Source organism: Dipodomys merriami, unplaced genomic scaffold, assembly GCF_024711535.1.
Source record: "Dipodomys merriami isolate MVZ:Mamm:240054 unplaced genomic scaffold, mDipMer1.0.p SCAF_59, whole genome shotgun sequence".
Classification (NCBI taxonomy): Eukaryota; Metazoa; Chordata; class Mammalia; order Rodentia; family Heteromyidae; genus Dipodomys; species Dipodomys merriami.
Genome location: NW_027206168.1, coordinates 4,103,345 through 4,127,182, shown reverse-complemented (window position 1 = coordinate 4,127,182; position 23,838 = coordinate 4,103,345). Strand labels below are relative to the sequence as shown.

General features: G+C 46.4%; 1 pseudogene; it reads left to right on the top strand.

Moving 5' to 3' along the window:
* Positions 1 to 3,903: 3,903 nt before the first annotated feature.
* On the top strand, positions 3,904 to 15,976 carry LOC138813135 (polyunsaturated fatty acid lipoxygenase ALOX15-like; annotated as a pseudogene).
* Positions 15,977 to 23,838: the final 7,862 nt, after the last annotated feature.

The window sequence follows — 23,838 nt, the reverse complement described above, 5'->3', positions numbered from 1 at the left end:
AAACTGAAGTAGTTTCTCTTTAGCTTATTTTAGGTTGACTGAGAATTACTGGTTTGTTTCTGAGAAATCTCTCCTTGCTTTCAGAAAAGGAGACACAGGAAAAAATGGCCCTTTTTCTACTGTGTGTTATCATTTTGGGGAACTAGTTCATGAAGAATGTCACAGTAGAAAATAGGAGGAAAAAAACTTACAGAGCCTCCAAAACAAAAAACAACCCTTGGTCCCATGATGGTATGGAGTCACTAACTTAAACAACCTACTACACAGGCTTCACGTGCTTCCTGAGATATTTTTTCCACTATTGTTTGAGCCATTTTGTTACTTGCAATATATATATATATATATTGTCAGTCGTGGGGCTTGAACTCTGGGCCTGGGTACTGTCCCTCAGCTCTTCAGCTCAAGGATAGTGCTCTACCACTTGAGCCACAGTGCCACTTCCGGTTTTCTGGTGGTTAATTGGAGATAAGAATCTCATGAGTTTCCTGCCTGGGCTGGCTTTGAACTGTGATCCTCAGATCTCAGCCTCCTGAGTAGCTAGGATTATAGGCATGAGCCACTGGTGTCCTGCAAAAGACAATATTCCGACTCACCTTATTCTGACTCATACCTTTATCTACTTCAAGTCACAATGCTGCCAGTAAGAGCCTCTGATTAGGCATTGTGCTTCCAGTACTGCTGGTGAGGATGCTCTTATACTGTAGTTGGAATAGAATGTTCCAGGCTTATCCCATGTTTTATCATCTTCAAGACATAGAGTCAGCTGTCTTCTTAGGGTCCAGGCTTCTTATAGTGGAGAAATAATATAAAACAAAATTAGGGGGCTGGGAAGGTGGCTCAGTGGTAGAGTGCTTGCCTTGCATGCATGAGGTCCTGGGTTTGATTCCTCAGTATCACATAAGCAGAAAAAGCTGGAAGTAGCATTGTGGCTCAAGTAGTAGAGTACTAGCCTTGAGCTGAAGAGGGATAGTGCCCAGGCCCAGAGTGCAGGCCCCACGACTGATTAAAAAAAAAAAAAACAACAACAACCCCCTCAACCCACAACAAACAAAATTAGGGTCTAGGGAGTTGATGCAGGAAAAAAGAATCATTGTAGGTTTTGGATGACTGTTAATAGCACTAGAACTAGAAAAAGACTGTTATTCCTAATATAATAGTAATTTTTACAAATTGCTACAAAAGACTAAAACTCAGTGGAAAAACTGGATAGCCAGTTCACACAAAAGTAAATGTAAAATTGTTCCTACTATATGAAAAGATACTCTAACTTATAATAAGTGTAAACTAAAATTGAAACTAGGGTACCATTTTTCACTTATCAGAATGAGAGTGTGGGGGAACAGGCTTCCTCATACATCGTCTGGTAGAGGGTACCTTGGTACAATTTCTTATAGAAGGGAATTATAATTTTTTTCCCAAAGTTACAGATGCATTGGCCCACAAATTCCATCTTGAGGATTTTGTACAAGATGTATGTATGAAAAGTAATAAACATATCATGGGTTTTATTTTTTTCTGCAAAAAATTTAGCATAGGGAAATTGAAGGAAGGGGTGACAGAAAAGAAATGTACTCACTACCCAACTTATGAAATGGTAATTACTCCTCTGTACAACACTTTAATAATAACAAAAAATGTAGCATCAAAACGTTGCTAATGATCTAAATATCTACTTGCACATTAGGTTATATTATCCTAGAGCAAATCACTAAAATCTTTCCATAACAAGGGACATCTTTGTGCTCCAATAGGAAGTGATTCCTGGTCTATATTGTGATATAGAATACACAAAGCCAGGCACTGGTGGCTCATACTTGTAATCCTAGCTACTCAGGAGATTGAGCTATGAATTAACCTGGGCAGGGAAGGCTCTGGACTCTTCTCTCCAATTAACCACCAGAAAAGCAGAAATAGTGCTGTGTCTTAAATTTGCAGCCAGGGACTAGAATGCTAGCCTTGAGCAAAAAGAGCTCAGAGATAGCACCTAGGCCCAGAGTTCAAGCCCCAGGACTGACAAAAAAAAAAAAAAAGAATAAGTAAGATATAGAACAGTGAGTGGATAAATAATGCTACCATGTATAGGAAAAGGAAAAAATGGTAGGCATGTATTTTAGAATGTGCCCAGAAGTGTCTGGTAATAGCCATTGCTGGGGGTGGAACAATTGTGGGCGAGGACAAGAGCGATTGAAGCTAGTGAATACTGCTTTGTACCTTCCGATTTTTTTTTTAATTTTAATTTTAATTTTTTGTGAACATACTGTACAGAGGGGTTACAATTACATGGGCAAGATAATGAGTACATTTTTTTTTTTTTTTTTGTCGGTTGTGGGGCTTGAACTCTGGGCCTGGGCGCTGTCCCTCAGCTCTTCAGCTCAAGGTGAGTGCTCTACCACTTGAGCTACAGCGCCACTTCCGGTTTTCTGGTGGTTTATTGGAGATAGGAGTCTCACGGTCTCTCCTGCCCGGGCTGGCTTTGAACCGCGATCCTCAGATCTCAGCCTCCTGAGTGGCTAGGATTACAGGCGTGAGCCACCAGCGCCCGGCATGAGCACATTTCTTATCAAGCATTGCAGCCTCCTCCTTTGTTTACCCTTCACATCCCTTCCCAGCCCCCTCCCCCTCCCCCCCCCCCCCCCCCGCCCTCCCACCCAATCCCCCCCCTTCCGAATTTTGAATCATCTGATTATACTTCTCTCTAAAAGATAACCAAACTGGAAAATATATGTTACAAGGACATTTCTTTTTTTTTTTTTTCTTTTTGGGTCCGGTCGTGGGGCCTGAACTCTGGGCCTGGGCGCTGTCCCTCAGCTCTTCAGCTCAAGGCTAGCGCTCTACCACTCGAGCCACAGCGCCACTTCCGGCTTTTTTCTTTTTGCTTATGTGGTGCTGAGGAATCGAACCCAGGGCCTCATGCATGCAAGGCAAGCGCTCTACCACTGAGCCACCTTCTCAGCCCTACAAGGACATTTCTATTTAATTTCTTTGTTTTACTTTGTTTATTGTAGACTCTGTGCCATGGTGGCACCAGAGTTTATTTTATTTGGATGCCCTGATACTTGTTTGCATACTCTTGGATTCCCAGAAACATTTATAGATGATGATCTTTTTTTTTAGCTCAGTGTGTTTCAGTAAAGACCTCTTGACCCCCACTGTGCTAAATCCAGGAGAATCAGATTAAAACATTGGGAGGAGAGGTGATATCAATGGAGAGGTATATATTAGATATTAATATGTAGCCACTTCACCCTCTGCTAAAACTTTAAACTTCTCCTTTGCCATTGATGAAACAATTTGGGAGTCTGGTGTGTATTTAAATGGAGGGGGTTTCCAGTCATCCCCTATATTTCAGTCAGTGTGAATCATTTTCAATGGTTCTTGCTTACAGGTGTTGACACCTTTTTGCATATTCTCTGCTCAAATACTCCCATTTTCCTTCCCATCCTGCTCCCATCAAGATAGCGGTTGGCAGTTCTTCCTTGGCCAGGGCCTCACCTTTTGTGCTGGGGCAGAATCAAGGCTGATGGAGCTGGGGCCCCTGCACTTTTTTTTTTTTTTTTTGGGTCTGGTCATGGGGCCTGAACTCTGGGCCTGGGCACTGTCCCTCAGCTCTTCAGCTCAAGGCTAGTGCTCTACCACTTGAGCCACTGCGCCACTTCCGGCTTTTTTCTTTTTGCTTATATGGTGCTGAGGAATCGAACCCAGGGTGTCTGGCATGCAAGGCATGCGCTCTACCACTGAGCCACCTTCCCAGCCCCCTCCTGCACATTTCTAGGTGGGGTTAGTTGGATGCATGCCACACACACTGGATCCCAAGCAAATCTTCAGAGAGGACAGGGACTCAACTATGCTGTTTAGCACATACACTCTCCTTCACTTTCATATGTAGAAATATCTTTGAGCAAGATGGTTGTCTACAGCATTCATGTCTCTACCTGTGTCTCCTTGTCTGCGGGCTCCAAAAACAAGGTGCATCTGTGGCTGGTTTGGTCAGCATGGTAAGGCTGCATTTGGGGCCCTACTATGACCACCCAGGGCCAAGGTAAGTTGTGCCTCTGGACCAAAAGTGTATCAAATTTGGGGGAGGTGTCCCAATTGGCAAGTGACTCCCCATGTCAGCGGAGGGCTCCTGCTTCTGGATCAAGGTGCACGTTCCAGCTGCTGGACAAAGTGCTCTAGAGGGAATGGTGACAAGCAGTAATTTGCCCACTGTTTCCGGCCTCTTGAGAATTTAGGGGAGGTCTCTGCTGCAAGTTTCACTCCCCACAGTTCTCTTGTCTCTAAAGTTATCGGCCTCTCTCTCTCTCTCTCTCCCCCTGTCTCTCCATATATATATATATATATATATATATATATATATACACACACACACACATATATATGTATATATATACATTTATATATATATATTTTTTTTTGGTCAGTCGTGGGGCTTGAACTCTGGGCTTGGCCGCTGTCCCTGCGCTCTTCAGCTCAAGGCCAGCACTCTACTGCTTGAGCCACAGCACCACTTCCAGTTTTCTAGTGGTTAATTGGAGATAAGAGTCTCATGAACTTTCCTGCCAGGGCTGGCTTTGAACTGCTATCCTCAGATCTCAGCCTTCTGAGTAGCTAGCATTACAGGTGTGAGCCACTGGCGCCTGGCTTACTTCCTATATATTTTAAGAGTGCTATTTGCAATTCTAAGGTGCAGGGGCTTGGGGGCTTTATACTTGGTGTGAAGTGAGTTGGAAGAGGAAGGAATGAGAGGAAGAAGGCAAGATCTGAAAACCCCCAAATTCAGAACATTATGCTCACACATAACTGATGTTCTAATCCATTCCCACAGACCCCAAATTCCCATCACCTGTCCATCCTTTTCTCAGATCCACAGAACTGGAGGCTTTGTGCCACTTCAGAGGAGTAATGGGAAAGGATCTTTCCCCCCACTCATCCCATGCCTCTCCTCCTGTCTCTCTCCCTTTGCCTCCTCCTTTCTCTCTGCCTTTGTCTCCCCCTGACTAAGAATGGAGTAAGTTAATTTCATCTCCTTGTCCTAATGTTCTCCCTGGTGGCCTCTGTTTCAGAGCCTTCTGAAGCCAGAACCATCTTTCCCCACTACGTTCCCACCCTTAAAACATCGTGCTACTTAAAACATTAGAATGGTTCCTACTCCAAAACCCTTGGCTTAACCATGGGGACTCTTGGTCCAGCTGTCTCTCCAGACCTGGTGCTCTGTGCTTGTGCTCTATGAGGTGGCTTCATCTTTTAGCTCCACAGGCTCTATCTGGTAGTCCTTTTTCTCTGTTTCTTTCTGTCTCTCTCTCTCTTGCTCTCTCTATCCTTCTTTCAATTCCCTCCCCCCTCCTCTCACTCTTCTTGGTCAGGCCACTGTTCACACCTAGCATTCTGCTTGAGTGGAATATCCTTCCAGAAGTCTACCACAGAGGAGAGGTCCTTGTCAGGCCTCAGGCTTGGCAGGGTCTCAGCTGTAGTTGGTCAACACTGTCTCAGACTCTGTGAGTCACTCCAAGTGCCTGGCCCAGCACTTGGCAGAGTGACTATAGGGAAGAAGATGAAGGAAGGGGTGCACCTGTCCATCTTGTTTTTTTTTTTTTTTTTGTCGGTCATGGGGCTTGAACTCTGGGCCTGAGCGCTGTTCCTCAGCTCTTCAGCTCAAGGCGAGCACTCTACCACTTGAGCTACAGCGCCACTTCCGGTTTTCTGGTGGTTTATTGGAGATAGGAGTCTCACGGTCTCTCCTGCCCGGGCTGGCTTTGAACCGCGATCCTCAGATCTCAGCCTCCTGAGTAGCTAGGATTATAGGCGTGAGCCACGAGCGCCCGGCTCCACCTGTCCATCTTGTGTCCTCAGTCTGGGCTGAGATACTTGATACTGGGACTTGGTCAGGGGGCCATATGATGCATGTGCACTTTCTGTCTCTTTCTGCCTTTCTTCTTGTCCATTTTCCTGAGGTTCAGTGGAAGCAGGATTCATCTCCAGCTCCTCATGCAGAGGGCGCTGCCTATACAGAACTAATGTCATCCACAGGAGGAAGAATTCAAGGTGGATGTGTCAGAGTACCTTGGGCCACTGCTGTTTGTGAAACTGCCTGTGATGCCTGGTTCTGCAACTGGATCTCTGTTCAGGGCCCTGGAGAAGGAGGAGCAGAGTACAGGTTTCCTTGTTACCGCTGGGTGCAAGGCAGTGGCATCCTGACCCTTCCAGAGGGCACTGGTGAGTGGGTGGAGTGTGCTTGTGAAGAGACACAGGAAGCTCATGGGTGTTTGTGTGAGGAAGCAGGTACAGAGGATACAGCTAGCATCCAGAAGGCAGGTCACTAGGGTTTGTTAAAGAATATTTAGCTGCTGTAGCTGTGTTGCAGGCAGACATCCTAGAATGAACCTTGCAGGTCAGGTGGTAGTTAGAAGGACTGGCTGAGGAGGCACATCTGGCAGGCACTGGGAGAAGCCTTCAGCAGATTTCCCATCATGCTCTCTTTTCCATTGCAGGCCACACAGTGGTTGAAGATCCCCAGCATCTGTTCACAAAACACAGGGAAGAGGAATTGCAGGAAAGAATGAAGCTATACCGGTCAGCCCTTCCCTCTGAACCCAGCTAAGTGATCCCCTTTTGGAGGAACAATGCAATGGTTTCTTTCTTGCCTAGGAGAGGTAACTGGAAGGATGGTTTAATCCTTACTGTGGCTGGGAAAAACCTACCTGATCTCCCTGGTGATGAGTGATTTCTGGAAAACAAACTAATAGAATTTGAAACTTCTCTGGCTGTGGGATAAGAGCAAGGACACTCGGTGTGAGAGGGAGGTGTCCTCTTAGTGGAGGTCAGTGGGCTTTTGGACTGCACAGGCCTGGACTGCTCCATGACAGGTGCCTGTCGCTACCGTCTTGACCAGCAAGGAAGACACGACATCGAACTCTTCTCTCTGCAGTTTATTCAGGACCTTTGAGTAATCTTCTGACCCCAACCCCGGGGAGAATTCCCCACAGCCTTAAGTACCCGCTGGGTAGCCAACCCTGATATGCCACGTGGGAACCACCAATAGGTTCAGGTGTGCGAAAGCAAGCCAGATTCTTTGCCTTAGCCATATAAGGAGTTGTTTACCACAGAGAGCACTCGCCATCGGGAAGCCGGTGCCATCTTCCAGGTGCGGCCTCTCGCAGCTCTCTACAGTTCCCCCTTTTTTGTTTAAAGAACACAGATGAGAACAGAGGTCTGATCCCTGTTGTGCAATGCAAGGACTGCATACAAGCCTTCTCCCAGAGGACGCCTTCTCTAGGGATGACTCAGCCTGTCCATTGATTCGTTTTTCACAAGGACGGGAAAAGGCGAATCGAACCCGTGTGCAATCAAACATGCTCTCCTCGAGGGCAAAACTCATGCCTCTCGACTGCAGTACTTTGGCTTTGCAATCTGTGTTCATTGTTTTAGGGTGGCAAGCCACGCTTGGGGGGACTGACCTGCTCCAATGACTGTAAAGGCTTGGATAATCATGGCTGCACTGCGACACTGAGAACCTCTAATTTGGCAAATGCACCACAGACATACCAAGGAGGCTAACACCAGGAGGCCTGTCAGGGCTCCCAAACCTGCCCATTCCTTAAGATGATTCATAGCAGCGGAGATCCATGAAGATAACCCCTCCGCCAATCCGGCATCCACTCAGGTCGAGTTCACCATGACGATGGCAACCCTGAGCTGTTCCATCAGGCTGTCGAACTCCCCAGTTCAATTACCTAAAAGATAACTAGACAACTGTTTAGACAAATTTGCAGCGGTTTTTTAAATAGGTTTTTTCCTGGGCCTGAACTCTGGGCCTGGGCGCTGTCCCTCAGCTCTTCAGCTCAAGACTAGCACTCTACCACTTGAGCTACAGCGCCACTTCCGGCTTTTTTCTTTTCTTTTTGCTTATATGGTACTGGGGAATCGAATCCAGGGCCTCATGCATGCAAAGCAAGTGCTCCACCACTGAGCCACCTTCCCAGCCCTATTCTTCTGGGTTAATTGCACCACAGCAGCAGCTAATCCAGCATTAGTTAGTGGTCCGCCCAGCTCTCTGCAAACTTTCATCTATGCTTCTAGTCCCCTATTCTTATATGGGGTTATGGTGGCTCTGCATTCCTTAGTGCACTGCTCGTAAACAAGCTGTTTAATTAATGGCATGGCTGCGTCTGGGTCACCAAAAATTCTGCCAGCGGCCTCAACCATACGGGCAACAAAGTCTGAAAATGGCTCCATAGAGCCCTGCAGGATTTTGGTGAGATTGCCACTCACCTCGCCTTTATTTGGTAAGGCCTTCCATGCCTTTATGCCAATTTTATTGATTTGTTCATAAACTTGAACCGGGTAGCCTATCTGCTGATTGGCGAATCTCCCCTGTCCAAGCAGCATATCTCTGTCCCAAGCTGGGTTTCCCGCAGCCTGATTGGCCGCAGCCTCTTCACTAGCAAATTCAATCAAAAAGGCCTTCCAATCTAAATACTGACCTGGGCTCAAACAAGCTCGTGTGAGCCCACTCCAATCACCGGGTGTCATGCAATGTCTGTTTAGGGCCTCCACCTGGGCTACAGTAAAGGAGGCCGTGATTCCGTATGTCCGCACAGACTCAGCTAAAGATTTTATCACCTTAAAATCTAAGGGTTCATGATACCACTGTCCCTGTGGATCCTGCAATATTGGACAGGCTAGATGTAACTCGGTTCTGACCGCTTTCCACACGCCTGGGCTGAAAGAACAGCCGGAGCTGCCACTTCTGGGGTCCTCCGCATAGAGCGGAGGGGCCGAAGGTGTGGGGCGGTGCACGGAGGGCGTGCATTTGTCTTTATCTGGGTCCTCTCTCTCCTTCCCTTTCCTCCTCTTTCTTATCTTTGTTTTTTCTATTTGTTCTATGAGTGATTGTAGTTCCTCTAAGTCTGTAGACTCAGAGGTCTCTAGTTCGGCAAGATCGGGGTATAACGCCCCCCTGCTCTCCTCCTTTTTGCTGTCTGCCCTTTCCGATCTTTCTTCCTGCAGCATTTCTAGGGCGGCCTGACCATTCTCTACCGCCTCACTGCAACGCTGGTCCTGGAGACAGCCTCTTATCAGTTTCCATATTGGTCTCACTCCGCTCTTAAGCGTTCCTTGTTCAGAGGCAAAATCTAGGTCCCTCCCTAGTTTCTCCCAAGAGGCCACCATGAGGCTTCCGGAGACAGCGAACCACGGGGCAACGATGTCACATTCATTCAAAAATCTCTCTAAAGTACTCTTTTTTATTTTTAACTTTTTTGAGTGCAGTAGCTCATTGAGAGCCAAAAAAATTGGTTGTGAAGAAGAAGCGCCCATGTTTTAAACATTTAAAGCTGGTAAACAAACTTTTACTTTCACTTTTGGCTACTCTACTGACTAGCCCCCGGTTCTCGCTCTTTCCCTATCTTACAGAGAAGAGCAAAAATCCCCCCCCCCCTTGTCGCGGATTCCCCTTTTACCTGGGGACTTACCCCCGCTTTTGTCGCGGATTCCCCTTTTACCTGGGAACTTACCGGTGCACCACCCTGACCGCAGAGAGTTCTGAGTCCTCGTTGGGGTTATGGCTGAGTCCCCGTAAGGGCCACCACGTGTCGCTACCGCCTCGACCAGCAAGGAAGCCTTAGCCATATAAGGAGTTGTTTACCACAGAGAGCACTCGCGATTGGGAAGGCGGAGGGCGGAAGCCGGCGCCATCTTCCAGGTGCGGCCTCTCACAGCTCTCTACAGGTGCCTGTGGATGTGATTTTTTTTTGCCAGTCCTGGGGCTAGAACTAAAGGCCTGGCAACTGTCTCTGAGCTTCTTTTAGTTCAAGGCTAGCCCTATACCACTTAACCCACAGTATCTACCCACTTTCTTTTGTTTATGTGGTACTGAGGAATCAAACCCAAGGCTTCCTGCTAGCAAGCACCACTCAGCCACATTCCCAGCCCCTGATGTTGGGTTCTAAGAATAACTGTCTAGTATACTCTATTCTTCCTGCAGGGTGGCAGGCTTCATTTTCAGAATACCTAAAAATGTTATGGCTTCCTGGAATGACCTTGATAACTTCAACTGTGTCTTCAAGAGGAGCTACAGCGCCGGGTGCTGGTGGCTCACGCCTGTAATCCTAGCTACTCAGGAGGCTGAGATCTGAGGATCACAGTTCAAAGCCAGCCCGGACAGGAGAGACTGTGAGACTCCTATCTCCAATAAACCACCAGAAAACCGGAAGTGGCGCTGTAGCTAAGTGGTAGAGCACTCGCCTTGAGCTGAAGAGCTGAGGGACAGTGCCCAGGCCCAGAGTTCAAGCCCCATGGCCGACCAAAAAAAAAAAAAAAAAAAAGAGAAAAAAGAGGAGCTACAGCAAACTGGCTTATAAGTTGCTCCACCCCAATACTTCCCATATTCCCCTAATTATCTTTTTTTTCTTTTTGGTCGGTTGTGGGGCCTGAACTCTGGGCCCAGGTGCTGTCCCTCAGCTCTTCAACTCAAGGCTAACACTCTATCATTTGAGCCACAGCGCCACTTTTGGCTTTTTCTGCTTATGTGGTGCTGAGGAATCGAACCCAGGGCCTCATGCATGCAAGGCAAGCACTTTATCACTGAGCCACCTTCCTAATCCCCCCTAATCCATCTTTAACCAGAGAACTTGAATGAGCAGGGTATGCCAAGCAGAAGCTTGGGTGCCTCTGTCAGGATGGGCTCATGTGGGGATGATTTGGTGGGGCTTGGAAGGACCAGAAGCTTGGATGCCTTAGCACAGTCAACTGCCATCCTCAGGATAGGTTCGAGACTCCTGGAAGGAGGATGCATTCTTTGGGTACCAGTTTCTCAATGGCGCCAACCCTATGCTGCTGAGGTGCTGTGTCAGATTTCCTGCTCGCCTAGTGTTCCCTCCTGGGATGGAGGAACTGCAGGCCCAGCTAGAGAAGGAGCTCCAGGTATGAATATGGGGGTTCTGGGAAAAATCTAGAGCACTGTAGGGTTGAGCAGATGGGTTTGTATGCTGCCTCTGCTGTTATAAGTTCTGTGATCGTAGGCAAGATAGCTAAGCTCTCTGATCATCTATTTCCTCTTCTCTGAAATGAAGCCTAATTCAGATGGATATGGCTTCAGGATGAGGTGACACTAATCTCACAATCCACAGCACCATGTAAGGAGGTGGTGGAGACAAGCCAGCCATTTTCTCTCTTGTAATCATTTGGGGAGTCAGGGTGGGAAGGAGATGCCTGATGCTGACAGTAGCCCTTGCCCTCTCTCTCATCCAGGGAGGGACACTGTTTGAAGCTGACTTCTCCCTGCTGGATGGGATCAAGGCCAATGTCATCCAGTTTAAGCAGCAGTTCCTGGCTGCCCCTCTGGTCCTGCTGAAACTGCAGCCTGATGGGCAACTCTTACCCATGGCCATCCAGGTGAGAGGCCCCTGGAGTTCTGTTCTACCATGGTGGTCTTCCCAGTCAGCCTGCCCCAGCCAAGTTCAGTGAGCACTCTCACTCCAGCACAGGAGGGGTGCTAAGGCACTGCAGGAGGCATATACAGGGGATAAGGGGATTCTCAGGCTTTGCAGCTTCCATAGAGGGAAAGGCTAAGTCTGTACAAGTGATTGAGATATATACATGCACACATACACCCACATGCATACATACACATACATAGCGTATTTTTACACACATATTTGGTGTACACACATATGGTATACTTTATTCTGAGGACAAACAGCATGGGAAGGGTCCTTTGATGAGCATCAAACCTAAGATAAACAGGGAGACTCAGGATCTAACCTGAAGGACAAGATGGGTTGGGCAAAGAGGCTGAGGTGTAAAAGTCAGATTGTCAGTGAACAGCTGGACAGGTTTGAAGGAATAATATGAGGTGAGGTAGCTGGCATTAACCAAGCTAAGCTGGGTAGAAACATGGGGACGTGGGGAAGCTCTCATGGAAGATGTTGTGGGCACTGTAGGTGTGAGTTGTATTTAGAATGAATTGAAGGAGTCTTTCCTTTGGGGATTTGGGTCTCATGCTAAGGTTATTGGAGGTTCTGGGATCACCTGAGATAGTACCTTCAGGAATGGGGGTAGTCTGTGCACATTTGAGCTGTAGGATGCTTAAAATCGGAGCCCAGTGCTCTGTACAGAGTCAGATTGAAGCTCAGGGAAGACCTGAGATTTCTTCACAGGAATGTAGGATGAAGGAAGCAGAGGGTTATTTTGCCATACTGAGGGTACTGAAAGGGGAAGCCGAGGCTGGTGGAGGTGGTAGAGGCACACTTCCTGCAGAGGCTGAAGGCACTCAGGTCTGCACTGTGCAGCACACCACAGTGAATGGCAGGAGACCATGGGGAGAAATGGCAGTTGGCCTGGGCAGCTGTAGTGAAAAGGAGCCAGGCAACTTTGGAGGAGGAAGAGAGGGAGGGGACAGGTGCAGGAGAGGGCAATGGCTGGGCCTCTGGCACTCAGCCCTCCTCCAGCTTCTTCCTTTCCACTCTTATCCTTGCTCCAGCTTGACTGCCAGAAATTGGATCCACCCCACCCCCAATTTTCCTGCCCACGGATCCTCCAGTCGTGTGGCTCCTGGCCAAATGCTGGGTGCGCAGCTGTGACTTTCAGCTTCATGAGCTGCAGTCCTGTCTTCTGAGGGGTCACTTGATGGCCGAGGTCTTTGCTGTGGCCACCATGAGGTGTCTTCCGATGATCCTTTCCATTTACCCGGTACCAGCTATTCCCAGTCTTCTGTCAGCCTGTTTCCTCACACCCTCACACCGCCTGCTTGGTGTTCTCTCAGGAGAGCTTGTTTAGGGACAGTCCATCGATGAAAGGCAAGATTGTAGGGCAGTGTGAGGTGACCTGACCTGTAGTTTCAGTGGGTGACATGACTTCCCATAGCGGTGAAAATGATTCCAATGGAAAGGGAGTAAAAACTCTTAATTCCTTTCATTTATTAAACACAGATATTCATACAGCATATTCATACAGAAAATAATGCAGATCCACCAGTCTCATAAGTAACACAGGAGTTTCTTTTCAGCAGTCTTTGAAGATGTCCAGAATAGTTACACATTCTAGTTAGAGGGGCTCAGGCCAAGAAGAGCCTCTTGAGTAGATTATAATCTATCAGCTCAAAGCTTATGCCTAGTAAAAATCTGTATCAGAGCCAAGTGCCAGTAGCCAGTGCCTGTAATTTAGTTCCTCTGGAGGCTGAGATTAGGATGATGGTTGCTGAAGAGCAACAAGACCCATTTCAGTCAACAGTTGAATGCAGTGTCATCCTAACAATGGAGAGGCTGGGACTGGGAGGTTTGTGATTCTAAGCCAGCCTGGGCAGAAAACTCTTTGAGGTTCTTCCTAAAAGAACAGGCTCAGTGTCTCACACCTGTTCTTCCAGGTACAGTGGGAAATGGTAAATAGAAAGATTATATTCCAGGCTTCTGCCTGGGACAAGGTGAGACTCTATCTCAGAAATAACTAGTATATTAGCAGCTGGTAGCTCATGCCTATAATCTTAGCTACTTAGGAGATTAAGATCTGACGATTGAAGTTTGAATCCAGCCTAAGCAGGAAAGTCCCTGAGATTGTTATCTCTAATTAACCACCAAAAAGCCAATGGATTGAGCTGTGGCTCATGTAGTAGAGTGTAAGTCTTGAGTGGATAAATCTGAGGGACAGTGCTGAAGTCCTGATTTCCAGCCCCAGTATTGGCACACATAAAAACATACATACATGACAAGTGCAAAAAAGGGCTGGAGTGGCTGTGTGCCACTGGTTCACTCTTGTAATCCTAGCTCCTCAGGAGGATGAGATCTGAGGATTGAGGTTCAAAGCCAGCCCTGGCAGGAAAGTCCATGAGACTCTTATCTCCAATAAACCACTAGAAAACCAGAAGTGGTGCTGTGGTAGAGCACTTGCCTTGAGCTGAAGAGCAGAGGGAGAGCGCCCAGGCCAGAGTTCAAGCCCCATGACTGACAAAAAAGAGTTGGAGTGGTGGCTGGGGATAGAAACACCTCCTAGCAAGTTCATTCTTCCTTCTGGCTTTGCTTTCAGGGAAGTCAATTTGCCTGACTCTGCTCCTCCTTGCTCCTTAGGTATTGAGCACAGGTGTGAGTGGCCACCTAGATGTACTCAGGTGAGCTGGAGACCTGGTGACAGCTCCTTCTGCCCCCCGACGACATGAAAGAGTGAGGCCTCCTGGATGTCGTCATCCTACTATGCTCAAGATGCTCTGAGGAGCTAGGCGCTGGTGGCTCATGCCTGTAATCTTTGCTACTCAGGAGGCTGAGATCTGAGGATCGCAATTCAAAGCCAGCCAGGGTAGGAAAGGTCGTGAGACTCTTACCTCCAATAAACCAGTAGAAAACCACAAGTAACACTGTGGCTCAAGTGGTAGAGCACTTGCCTTGAGCTGAAGAACTCAGGAACAGTGCCCAGGCCCAGAGTTCAAGCCCCATGACCGACCAAAAAACAAAGCAAAACAAAACAAAAGATTCACTGAGGCTGTGGGAAATCATCCACCGGTGAGGGGAGAGGGAACACAGGGCAGGTGGGGGTGGGGAGAAGGAGAAGAAGGCTTAGGAGAACAAGGGCTCTGTGTCTGGGTTGGGAGTTGGACTTGCAGAACTGGCCAGTGGGCAAGAGCAGAGGGCTTCAGCTCTCGTGCTCTGGGCCTTGCCTGGCAGCTATGTGGAGGGCATTCTGGATCTCTATTATAAGATGGATGCGGCTGTAAGAGAGGACCATGAGCTGCAGCACTGGTGTCGAGAGATCACTGAAACTGGCCTGCAAGGTGCCCAGGACCGAGGTAGTAGATGCCCTTGTCCTGGGTTCTAATATTCCTTCCTGGGATCCACTCTACTACTAGGGTTCTTTCCAGAAGCTTTTCCAGCCTGTAGGTGAACCCTCAAAGGCTTTACTAACTACAGTGATAGCATTGTTTCTAAGTGCTTCCCATCAGGCTCTCCAGAAGAAGTCCTAACTTGTAGCATTTGCCCATTGCCATGGTGTCAGTATTTCCTCTGTGGCTACCAAGGAGATGTAACTAAACACCTGAGCAATTCGCATCCTTGAGTGTGTGAGCCAGCAGCAGCACCCCACTGATGGGGAGCCCAGCTGCAGGCCTCTTCCTGTTTCCTGCCCCACCTATTCTCATGTGGAATTCCACAATGGCTGAGAGTTAGTGCTGTCTTTTGCCAGCCCTATTCTCCTGCCTGTACCTGCTCTCTGGGCCTGGGGGCTGGGTGGGCATCATAACTGGAGCCCCCTCTTGTAGGGTTTCCCACATCTCTGGAGACTCGGGCCCAGGCTTCCCAGTTTGTCACCATGTGCATCTTCACCTGCACTGGCCAGCACTCTTCTGTCCACCTGGGCCAGGTATGTCCCAGCAGAGACATCTGGGAATTTGGGTTGGAGTCAGGAAAGGGCTGTGAGCAGGTGGGCTAAGGGTTCTCATGCTCAGCAGCTCTTGACTCTATATCCCCACCCTCCTAGCTGGATTGGTTCTCTTGGGTCCCTAATGCCCCCTGCACCATGCGGCTGCCCCCGCCAACCACCAAGGATGCAACCATGGAGACCCTGATGGATACACTGCCCAATCCCTGTCAGGCTAGTCTCCAGATGACCCTTGTTTGGCACCTGGGCAGACCCCAGTGTGTTGTGAGGATCAGATGTCAGTGTGTCCCTCAAACTGGCTAGCAGGTAGGTCATGACCTGTCTTGCTCTCTCCACCCCAGGTTCCTCTGGGCCAGCACCCTGAAGAGTACTTTTCAAGCCTGGAGGCGTAGGCTGTGCTGAGGAAGTTCAGGGAGGAGCTGGCTGAGCTGGATAAGGAAATTGAGGCACAAAATGAGAGCCTGGACATACCTTACGAATACCTGAGGCCCAGCCTGGTGGAAAACAGTGTGGCCATCTGAGTGCCCCAGCTTGTGCTTGTGTCCACACCCTTCCCCTCCCCCATTCGCACCCCTTCATGGTTCCAGTCCTCCCTGCCAAGCCCTGCTGGCTTCTCCTGGCTCACCCTCCCCAAAGAGTGACACTGTCTGTGCTCCGAGTTCAGGTGTGTCATTTATTTAATTTTATGGTTTGTTTTTCTTTGACAGGGTGTTGCATGTACCTCAGTGTTTTCTATAACTCACTATTTACCTCAGGGCGACCTCGATGCAGTGATCCTCTTCTATCATCCATGGAAGTGGTGGGATTACAAGTGTGTATCACTAGGCTATATCACATTTTACTTTTGCAGCATCACCTAACCTGCCTGCTTCTATCTTTTCCTTTTTTTCTTTCTTTTCTTTTTTTTTTTTTTTTTTTTTTTTTTGGGTCCCGTCGTGGGGTCTGAACTCTGGGCCTGGGTGCTGTCCCTCAGCTCTTCAGCTCAAGACTAGTGCTCTACCACTTGAGCCACAGCACCACTTCTGGCTTTTTTCTTTTTGCTTATGTGGTGCTGAGGAATGGAACCCAGGGCCTCAGGCGTGCAAGGCAAGTGCTCTACCACTGAGTCACCTTCCCAGCCCCTCTTTTCCTTTTTTTCCCTCCCTTCTCCTCTTCATCATCATTTCTGGGAAAAATAGTAGCAACTCTCAAAGTTTATAATGAGCTTATATATATATATATATGTATATACATTTTTATGAATCAAACTGCATTTTGAGTTTAAGTTGAGCTCAACAACCACAAAATATATTTTGAAGTAATGAAGGAAAAGAATTTAGACTAAATTATTCATCATTTATTATGTGGGTACCAGCCTTTTAGTTTAATGCCCTGTGCATTTGCTCTGCTTTCTTGCTCATGGCTGATGCTCTACCATTGAGCCATGCCTTCAGTCTCACACTTCCTTGAAGGTGGAGTCCCTCAAACTTTTCTGCTCTGCATAAAAAGTTAGAATCACTGTAACTTTCTAAGTAGCTAGAATTACAAGTGTGAACCACAGGGATCCAGGGAGCTAAACTGTTTATATTGCATTGTTGGCAAAAGAATATTAAGCATTAGTGGATTTTCTTTTCTCATTCTAACTGTGTAGGATTAGCACCTGTCAGCTGAAGCCAGAAACATCACACAGTGAATCACTAACCCCAGAATTCCCCAGAAGATTTCAATTCCATGTTTTTCATTTACTGGTTCATGTTGAAAATGCTAAATATAGCTAAACTGGCCAGATTTAAGAACCTGATCCTGCCTGGAGATACTTATATCAAGTCTGACTTGAGGTTCACCTGCTGAAAAACTTTTAATTAATATGATTGATAGGCAGAGTGGCAAAAACAGAATCTCACAATTATCATAGGCAGTACAACAAGGATTAAAAAAAAGCCAACTTATGTGTCTGGTTAAAATTTAGGAAAAATATGAACTTGGGAGTTTTCTTTCATCATTATAATAATTGGTAGCTATTTTAAAACAATTAACTAAACCAAAAATGTTTCATTTATAATGTAAACAAAATTGCTTCTTGGGTGTGAGTGTACTTAATTCCACAGAAGACATCTGGGCAATATCTGGTCTGACTCTTGAAGGAGGAAGTAGAAAGGAGTTGAGAAGTGAGGTAGCATGGAGTGCTGGCATCTGGGAAAACTGGAATCAGGAGAGCAGTCTTCACCATAGAAATAAAACAGGAACTCAGCCTGCTTAGTGGATAATGGGGACATATGGAGGGCTGGGAGAGGAGCTGTGGGAAGAGGTGGGGGAAAGCTACAATCAGAAGTTAGGTAATCTTTAGGGAACAGCCACTGAGCCATTTTAAGTAAGGGTATGACAAGGTCTTGGAAGTTGTTTTTTACAGGCACTGCCTCTTTGGAGGCCCCTTCCCTCTCACTGGTAGCCTTTCCTTGAAAACTCCACCCTTTCTGTGAAGACCCTTATCTCTTTGGAGGCTATACCCACGTCCTTAGGAGCTACCTTAATCCTTAGAGACTAAGCTCCTCTCTCTCTCTCTCTCACTCTCTCTCTCTTTCTCTTTTGGAGGTGGGAGGAGTGGATGTCTCCACATTGCGGGGGTTTTTTGTTTTTGTTTTGTTTTTCTGGCTACAGTTATCCTGACAAGTTTTCTCTCTTCACTACTGGACACCAAATCTCATTGCTTCCTGGGAATGAAACTTTCAGTTTCTTGGGCCTTTAAGAAGAAATTTGCAGTATGTTCATGTTCCTGATTGAACAGATATTCCTCATGAGAATTCATGAAGAAGCAGAGCATGAATAGTTTTATGATTTCAGGTGGCAGAATATAAGAAATGAAACCAAACTTCTCTTGGGATGGCTCAATGGAAATTCTCACAAGCAAGGTTTTAGTACACAATTTTGAGACATGAAGCCATAGAATACTATGCCACAAAGAAGGAGACTTCATCCCAATCCAGTTATCCTTTAGATTCGTAGGCAACACTCTGACAAATATTCTGTATATTTTCATCTCTGTGCAGCATAACTTTATTGCTAGCTCCCTGCACAGTTCTCCCAGAGGCCCTTCCCCTGAGCCTTTGCATTCTTTTCAAGGTCCTTTGTTCGACTCACACCAGAAGCCTCTTGTCTGGGGCATAATTTCCAGCGGATACTGAGACAAATAGAATAGGGATTTGCCCCTTGCGTTTCCATGCATCCAAACTGGGGGCCTCTGCTCCCAGTGGCCCAGCAGTGGAAATGGGAATGGAGTTGGGTCCAGGTGGAGCAGAGCATTGGAAATTGTGATGAAAGTCATGTGGTGCCTGCAGAGTGCCTCCAGGGGAACAAATATAAGGTCCTGAGCCAAAGGGAGTGGTGCCCTGAGAGGTCATGGCTGGAGCAGGGTTGGGGATGGCTTCTTAGGCCAGAGCAGGCCTGACGTCTGGGAGTGTTTTCAGCCCAGCCACTCTGCCACAGAGCTCTCTTAATCCTTGTGACTGTTGCTCCTGTCCATGCCAGACTGTGACTCAGGGCTTATTGATAATGTGACCTCATGGCAAGATGTCCTGGAAAGAAATGGGGTAGAAGGAAGGAACATTGCAAAGATCCTGAGATCCCAAGAGAAGGGGAGAAAAAGAAAAGATAAGCCTGAGAATGTGGGGTGCTTGTGGTTGAATGAAATTTTAGCTGAAATATTTCTGTCAGGCTTGCCAAAAGGAGACCACCATGTAGTTCAGGCCAAAAGAGTTCATGTGCGGGAAAACAAACTGCTGGCTCACACAAGATGGAAGCACGCAGAGAATGAGAACTAATGATGAAGAGATTATATAGGGAAAGGCAGAAGGATATGTGACCACAGTGGAAGTAGAAATGATCTCGGAGCCTGGGGAACCTTTCACTGTCTGAAGGAGGCATGACCATGGCAGTTCAGGAACTTACCTCAGAGGATGTGGGAGTGACGTCAGAGCCTGGAGTTCTTTGCTGAATGCTGACTTTGATGTCTGGATTATAGATGTCTGGAGTATGCAGTATGGATGGATGACCCACAGTAAACAGAAATAGCAGGTAATAGATATAAGTTCCTGTTCAGTTAGGTGAAAGACAGGTATGAACTTTAGATAGGCATTATTATTATTTTTTCTTTTTTCATCAGTTGTGGGGCTTGAACTCTGGGCCTGGGCATTGTCCTTGAGCGCTTCAGCTCAAGGCGATCATTCTACCACTTGAAGCACAACACCACTGATCATTATTATTATTTTTTCTTTTTTTTTGGTCGGTCATGGGGCTTAAACTCTGGGCTTGAGCACTGTCCCTGCACTCTTCAGCTCAAGGCAAGTGCTCTACCGCTTGAGCCACAGCACCACTTCCAGTTTTCTAGTGGTTTATTGGAGATAAGAGTCTCATGGACTTTCCTGCCCAGGCTGGCTTTGAACTGTGATCCTCAGATGTCAGCCTCCTGAGTAGCTAGTATTATAGGCATGAGCCACCGGTTCCCGGCATTATTATTTTGTTTTATCCTCCAGCTCTGGTTAATTTTGAAAGCACGAGCAGATCTGACACTACCCCCTCTTTTCGGTACAGTTCTTCCAGTTACGTCTGGATGGACTCTTGTCACAGGACAAGCTTGTCCTGGTGCACGTTGTGGGGATGATTTCTCATTTGTTCATTGCTGGGATGGCTTGTCTCAGTTGGTATTTTTGCTCATTGCTGGGAAGGCATGTCTCATTTGACTGATGGTCTGTTCCACATTGGAGGGGTGGATGATTGACAGATCAAGTGAGAGTCTATGCCAGAGACTCTTTGAATTTCCAACTGGAGCAATAAGGAGGTCAGTAGAAATAGTTTTTAAGCAGGGCTGACCTGGGACTTATTAACAATAGAAGTTAAGTTTGACCAATAAATACTTGTAAGAATTATTTATCCCTCTGTGGGGCTGACCAAATGCTGCAGATTTTAAAATCTGTAATGACTAAACTCCAACAGTGGACATGATGAGAGTTTTGAAACAGCAACTGATTAACTGAATATACCAGCTTAGGATACTACTTAAAATTGAAATCATTGCCGTGCACTGGTGGCTCACGCCTGTAATCCTAGCTCCTCAGGAGAATGAGATCTGAGGATTGATGTTCAAAGCCAGCCCAGGCAGGAAAGTTCATTATCTCTAATAAACCACCAGAAAAATGGAAGTGGCTCTGTAGCTGAAGTGGTAGAGCACTTGCCTTGAGCTGAAGAGCTGAGGGACAGCACTCAGGTTTAGAGTTCAAGCCTCACAACCGCCAAAAAAAAAAAAAAAAAAAAAAAAAAAATATATATATATATATATATATATATATATATATATATTGTCAGCTCTGCGTCTGAAGCTTCCTACATACTTGAGAAACAGACACTAGACACATTTGTTCACACTTAAATCTGGTGAGCTTCTTTGTGGTTAGACTGTACAACTGCCCATGTTTTTCCCTTTTGTCCTGTGGAGCCAGTTAAGTCTTGGTTATCAGAAACCTTTAAAACAATTTTGGTAAGGGGGCACATTAGCATACAAATTGACCTGTGAACACTTTGTAGAAGATGGAGGTTGCATGGAAACTCACCATGTGGCTAATACAATTTCTGGACAAATCACAATGGTAAAAAGAAAAACTTGGTGGAGGGGTTGGGAAGATGGCTCAGTGGTTGAGTGCTTGCCTTGCATGCATGAGGCCCTAGGTTCAATTCTTCAGCACCACATAAACAAAAAAAGCTGGAAGTGGTGCTGTGACTCAAGTGGTAGAGCACTAGCCTTGAGCTGAAGGGCTGAGGGACAGTGCCTAGGCCCAGAGTTCAGTCCCTACATCCAACAACAACAACAAAAAATAATAACTTGGTGGAGGTTTCTTTCCTTCTTTCTTTCTTTCTTTCTTTCTTTCTTTCTTTCTTTCTTTCTTTCTTTCTTTCTTTCTTTCTTTCTTTCTTTCTTTCTTTCTTTCTTTCTTTCTTTCTTTCTTTCTTTTTGTCGGTCATGGGGTTTGAACTCTGAGCCTGAGCACTGTCCTTCAGCTCTTCAGCTCAAGGTGAGCGCTTTACCACTTGAGCTATAGCACCACTTCCGGTTTTCTGGTGGTTTATTGGAGGTAAGAGTTTAATGGACTTTCATGCCTGGGCTGGCTTTGAACTGAGATCCTCAGATCTCAGCCTCCTGAGTAGCTAGGATTATAGGCATGAGCCACCAGCGCCCAGCATTGGTGGAGCTTAATTAATTAAGGAAGCAGGCAAACAGACAAACAGCAGACAAACAGAAAGGAAGGGTCACAATCTTAAGAGAATGTGGTTCCTCTCAGGGGGAGACACAGAGAGAAAGATAGACAGTTTTAGTTGACAGAATTTGAACTTCAGAGAGGAAGAATGTAGTGATAGGAACAAAGAAGGAAAAACACTTGGGCTTTGGGAATCTCTGACCCAGGATGGCTAGTCTTCAAGAGGGAACCTAGAGGTTCTGCATCTCACTGTGAAGGCCACCAGCCAAAGGGCTAGAGGCAATTCAGCGGCAAATGATCTCTTGTTTGGGAGGTCATCAGAGAGGGGGTGGGGGAGGGAGAGGGAGAGAAATAGATTGAACTGCTACAGGACAAAGAAAGTTATGGCTGGAAGGCACAGAGGTGAAGGTCAACAGATTGATTTTACTTAGAGATACAGAAGGATGAGCAAGGAGAGCAAAGAAAGCCTGAATGTTTCCTCTGACCATTTACCATGTATTGGCATAAATTGTTGCAATAAAAATGAGATGTTCTGACTTTTTGGAATCATCTGGTGTGGATGTAGGAGGCTGATAAGAATGTAGAAGGGGGTCTACAAGGATGTACAGAGGGTCCTTAAGAAGGTAGAAAGGATCTGTACGGATGTAGAGAGGGTCCATAAGGACATAAAGTCAAATTCTTCATTCAGGCATACTGAAGATGAGAAGAGACTAGCCAAAAGGCATAGGAGAATCCCTCTGGCATGGTACCATGTGGAAAGTCAGACAGATGAACAGAAAGCCCATAGATGGAAGTCATTCACCATATGTAGAGAGGAGAGAATGTGGTGCACGCATTGCCAGCATTGGTAAAGATGAGAAATCTGGGATGTAGTTCCTTCAGCTTTTGTCAGTTTGGGTCTGAGGAGGGTTGGCCAGGAAGCAATTGAACCTCAGAGAGAGAAGGAGATCCAGTGACTCCTGACACTAAGATGGGTCAGATGAGTTCTATCCTGACTCCTACCCAGCCACTTCTATCCAATGAGAAGACCCAGATGCTTTTCACTCAGAGTTGAAAAACAATATTGTAACTGAGATTTACTAGAGATTCAATGATAAAATGAATATATTCACCTACTTGAACAAATGTAATGGACATTGCTTTTGTCTTTTTTACTTTGATACAAGTATCTATCACAAGAATTCATTCTGAGTATTTCTCAGAAAAATATATCACTAAAAAATATCCAGGGGCTGGAAGGTGGCTTAGTGGTAGAGCACTTGCCTTGCATACATGGGGCCCTGGGTTTGATTCTCAGCACCACATAAGCAGAAAAAAAAAAGCCAGAAGTGGCACTATGGCTCAAGTGGTAGAGTGCTAGCCTTGAGCTGAAGAGCTGAAGGACAGCGCCCAGGCCCAGAGTTCAGACTCCATGACCGGACCTCACCCAAAAAAATTTATATCCAAGGGGCTGGGAAGGTGGTTCAGTGGCAGAGTGTTTGCCTTGTATGCATGAGGCCCTGGTTTCCATTCCTCAGCACTACATAAACAGAAAAGGCTGGAAGTGGCGCTAGATCTAGTTCAAGTGGTAGAGCACTAGCCTTGAGGTGAAGAGCTGAGGGACAGCGCCCAGGCACAGAGTTCAGTCCCCACAACCGACCAAAAAAAAAAAAATTCAATCCAAGTAGTCATGTCTATAATCTTAGCTACTCAGGAGACAGATCTGAGGATCATGGCTCAAAGCCAGTCCAGGCAGAAAAGTCTAAAAGACTCTTATCTCTACTTAACCACCAAGAAATCTAGAAAGAGATGTGGTTCAAGTAGTAGAGCACTAGCTTTGTGTGTATAAGCCAAGTGAGAATGTGAGTCTCTGAGTTCAAGCCTCAAGACCAAAAAAAAAAAAAAAAAGAAAAGAAAAGATAGAAAAAGAAGGAAAAGAAGGAAGGAAAGAAAGAAGGAAGGAAGGAAGGAAAGAGGGGAGGGAATGAGGGAGAGAATAAAAGAGAGAAAGAAAAAAGGAAAGTAGAAAGTGAAAGAATAAGAGAAAGACAACCAGGCACAGGGGTTCACATTTATAATCCTAGCCACTCAAGAGGCTGAGATCTAAGGATTGTGGTTCAAAACCAGCTGGGCAGGAAAGACCATGGGACTCTTATTTCCAAGTAACCACCACCAAAAAAAAAACAAAACAAAACAAAAACAAAAACAAAATAGAAATAGAGCTGTGACTTAAAGTGGTAGAGTGTTAGCCTTGAGCAAAAAAGGTCAGGTACAATGC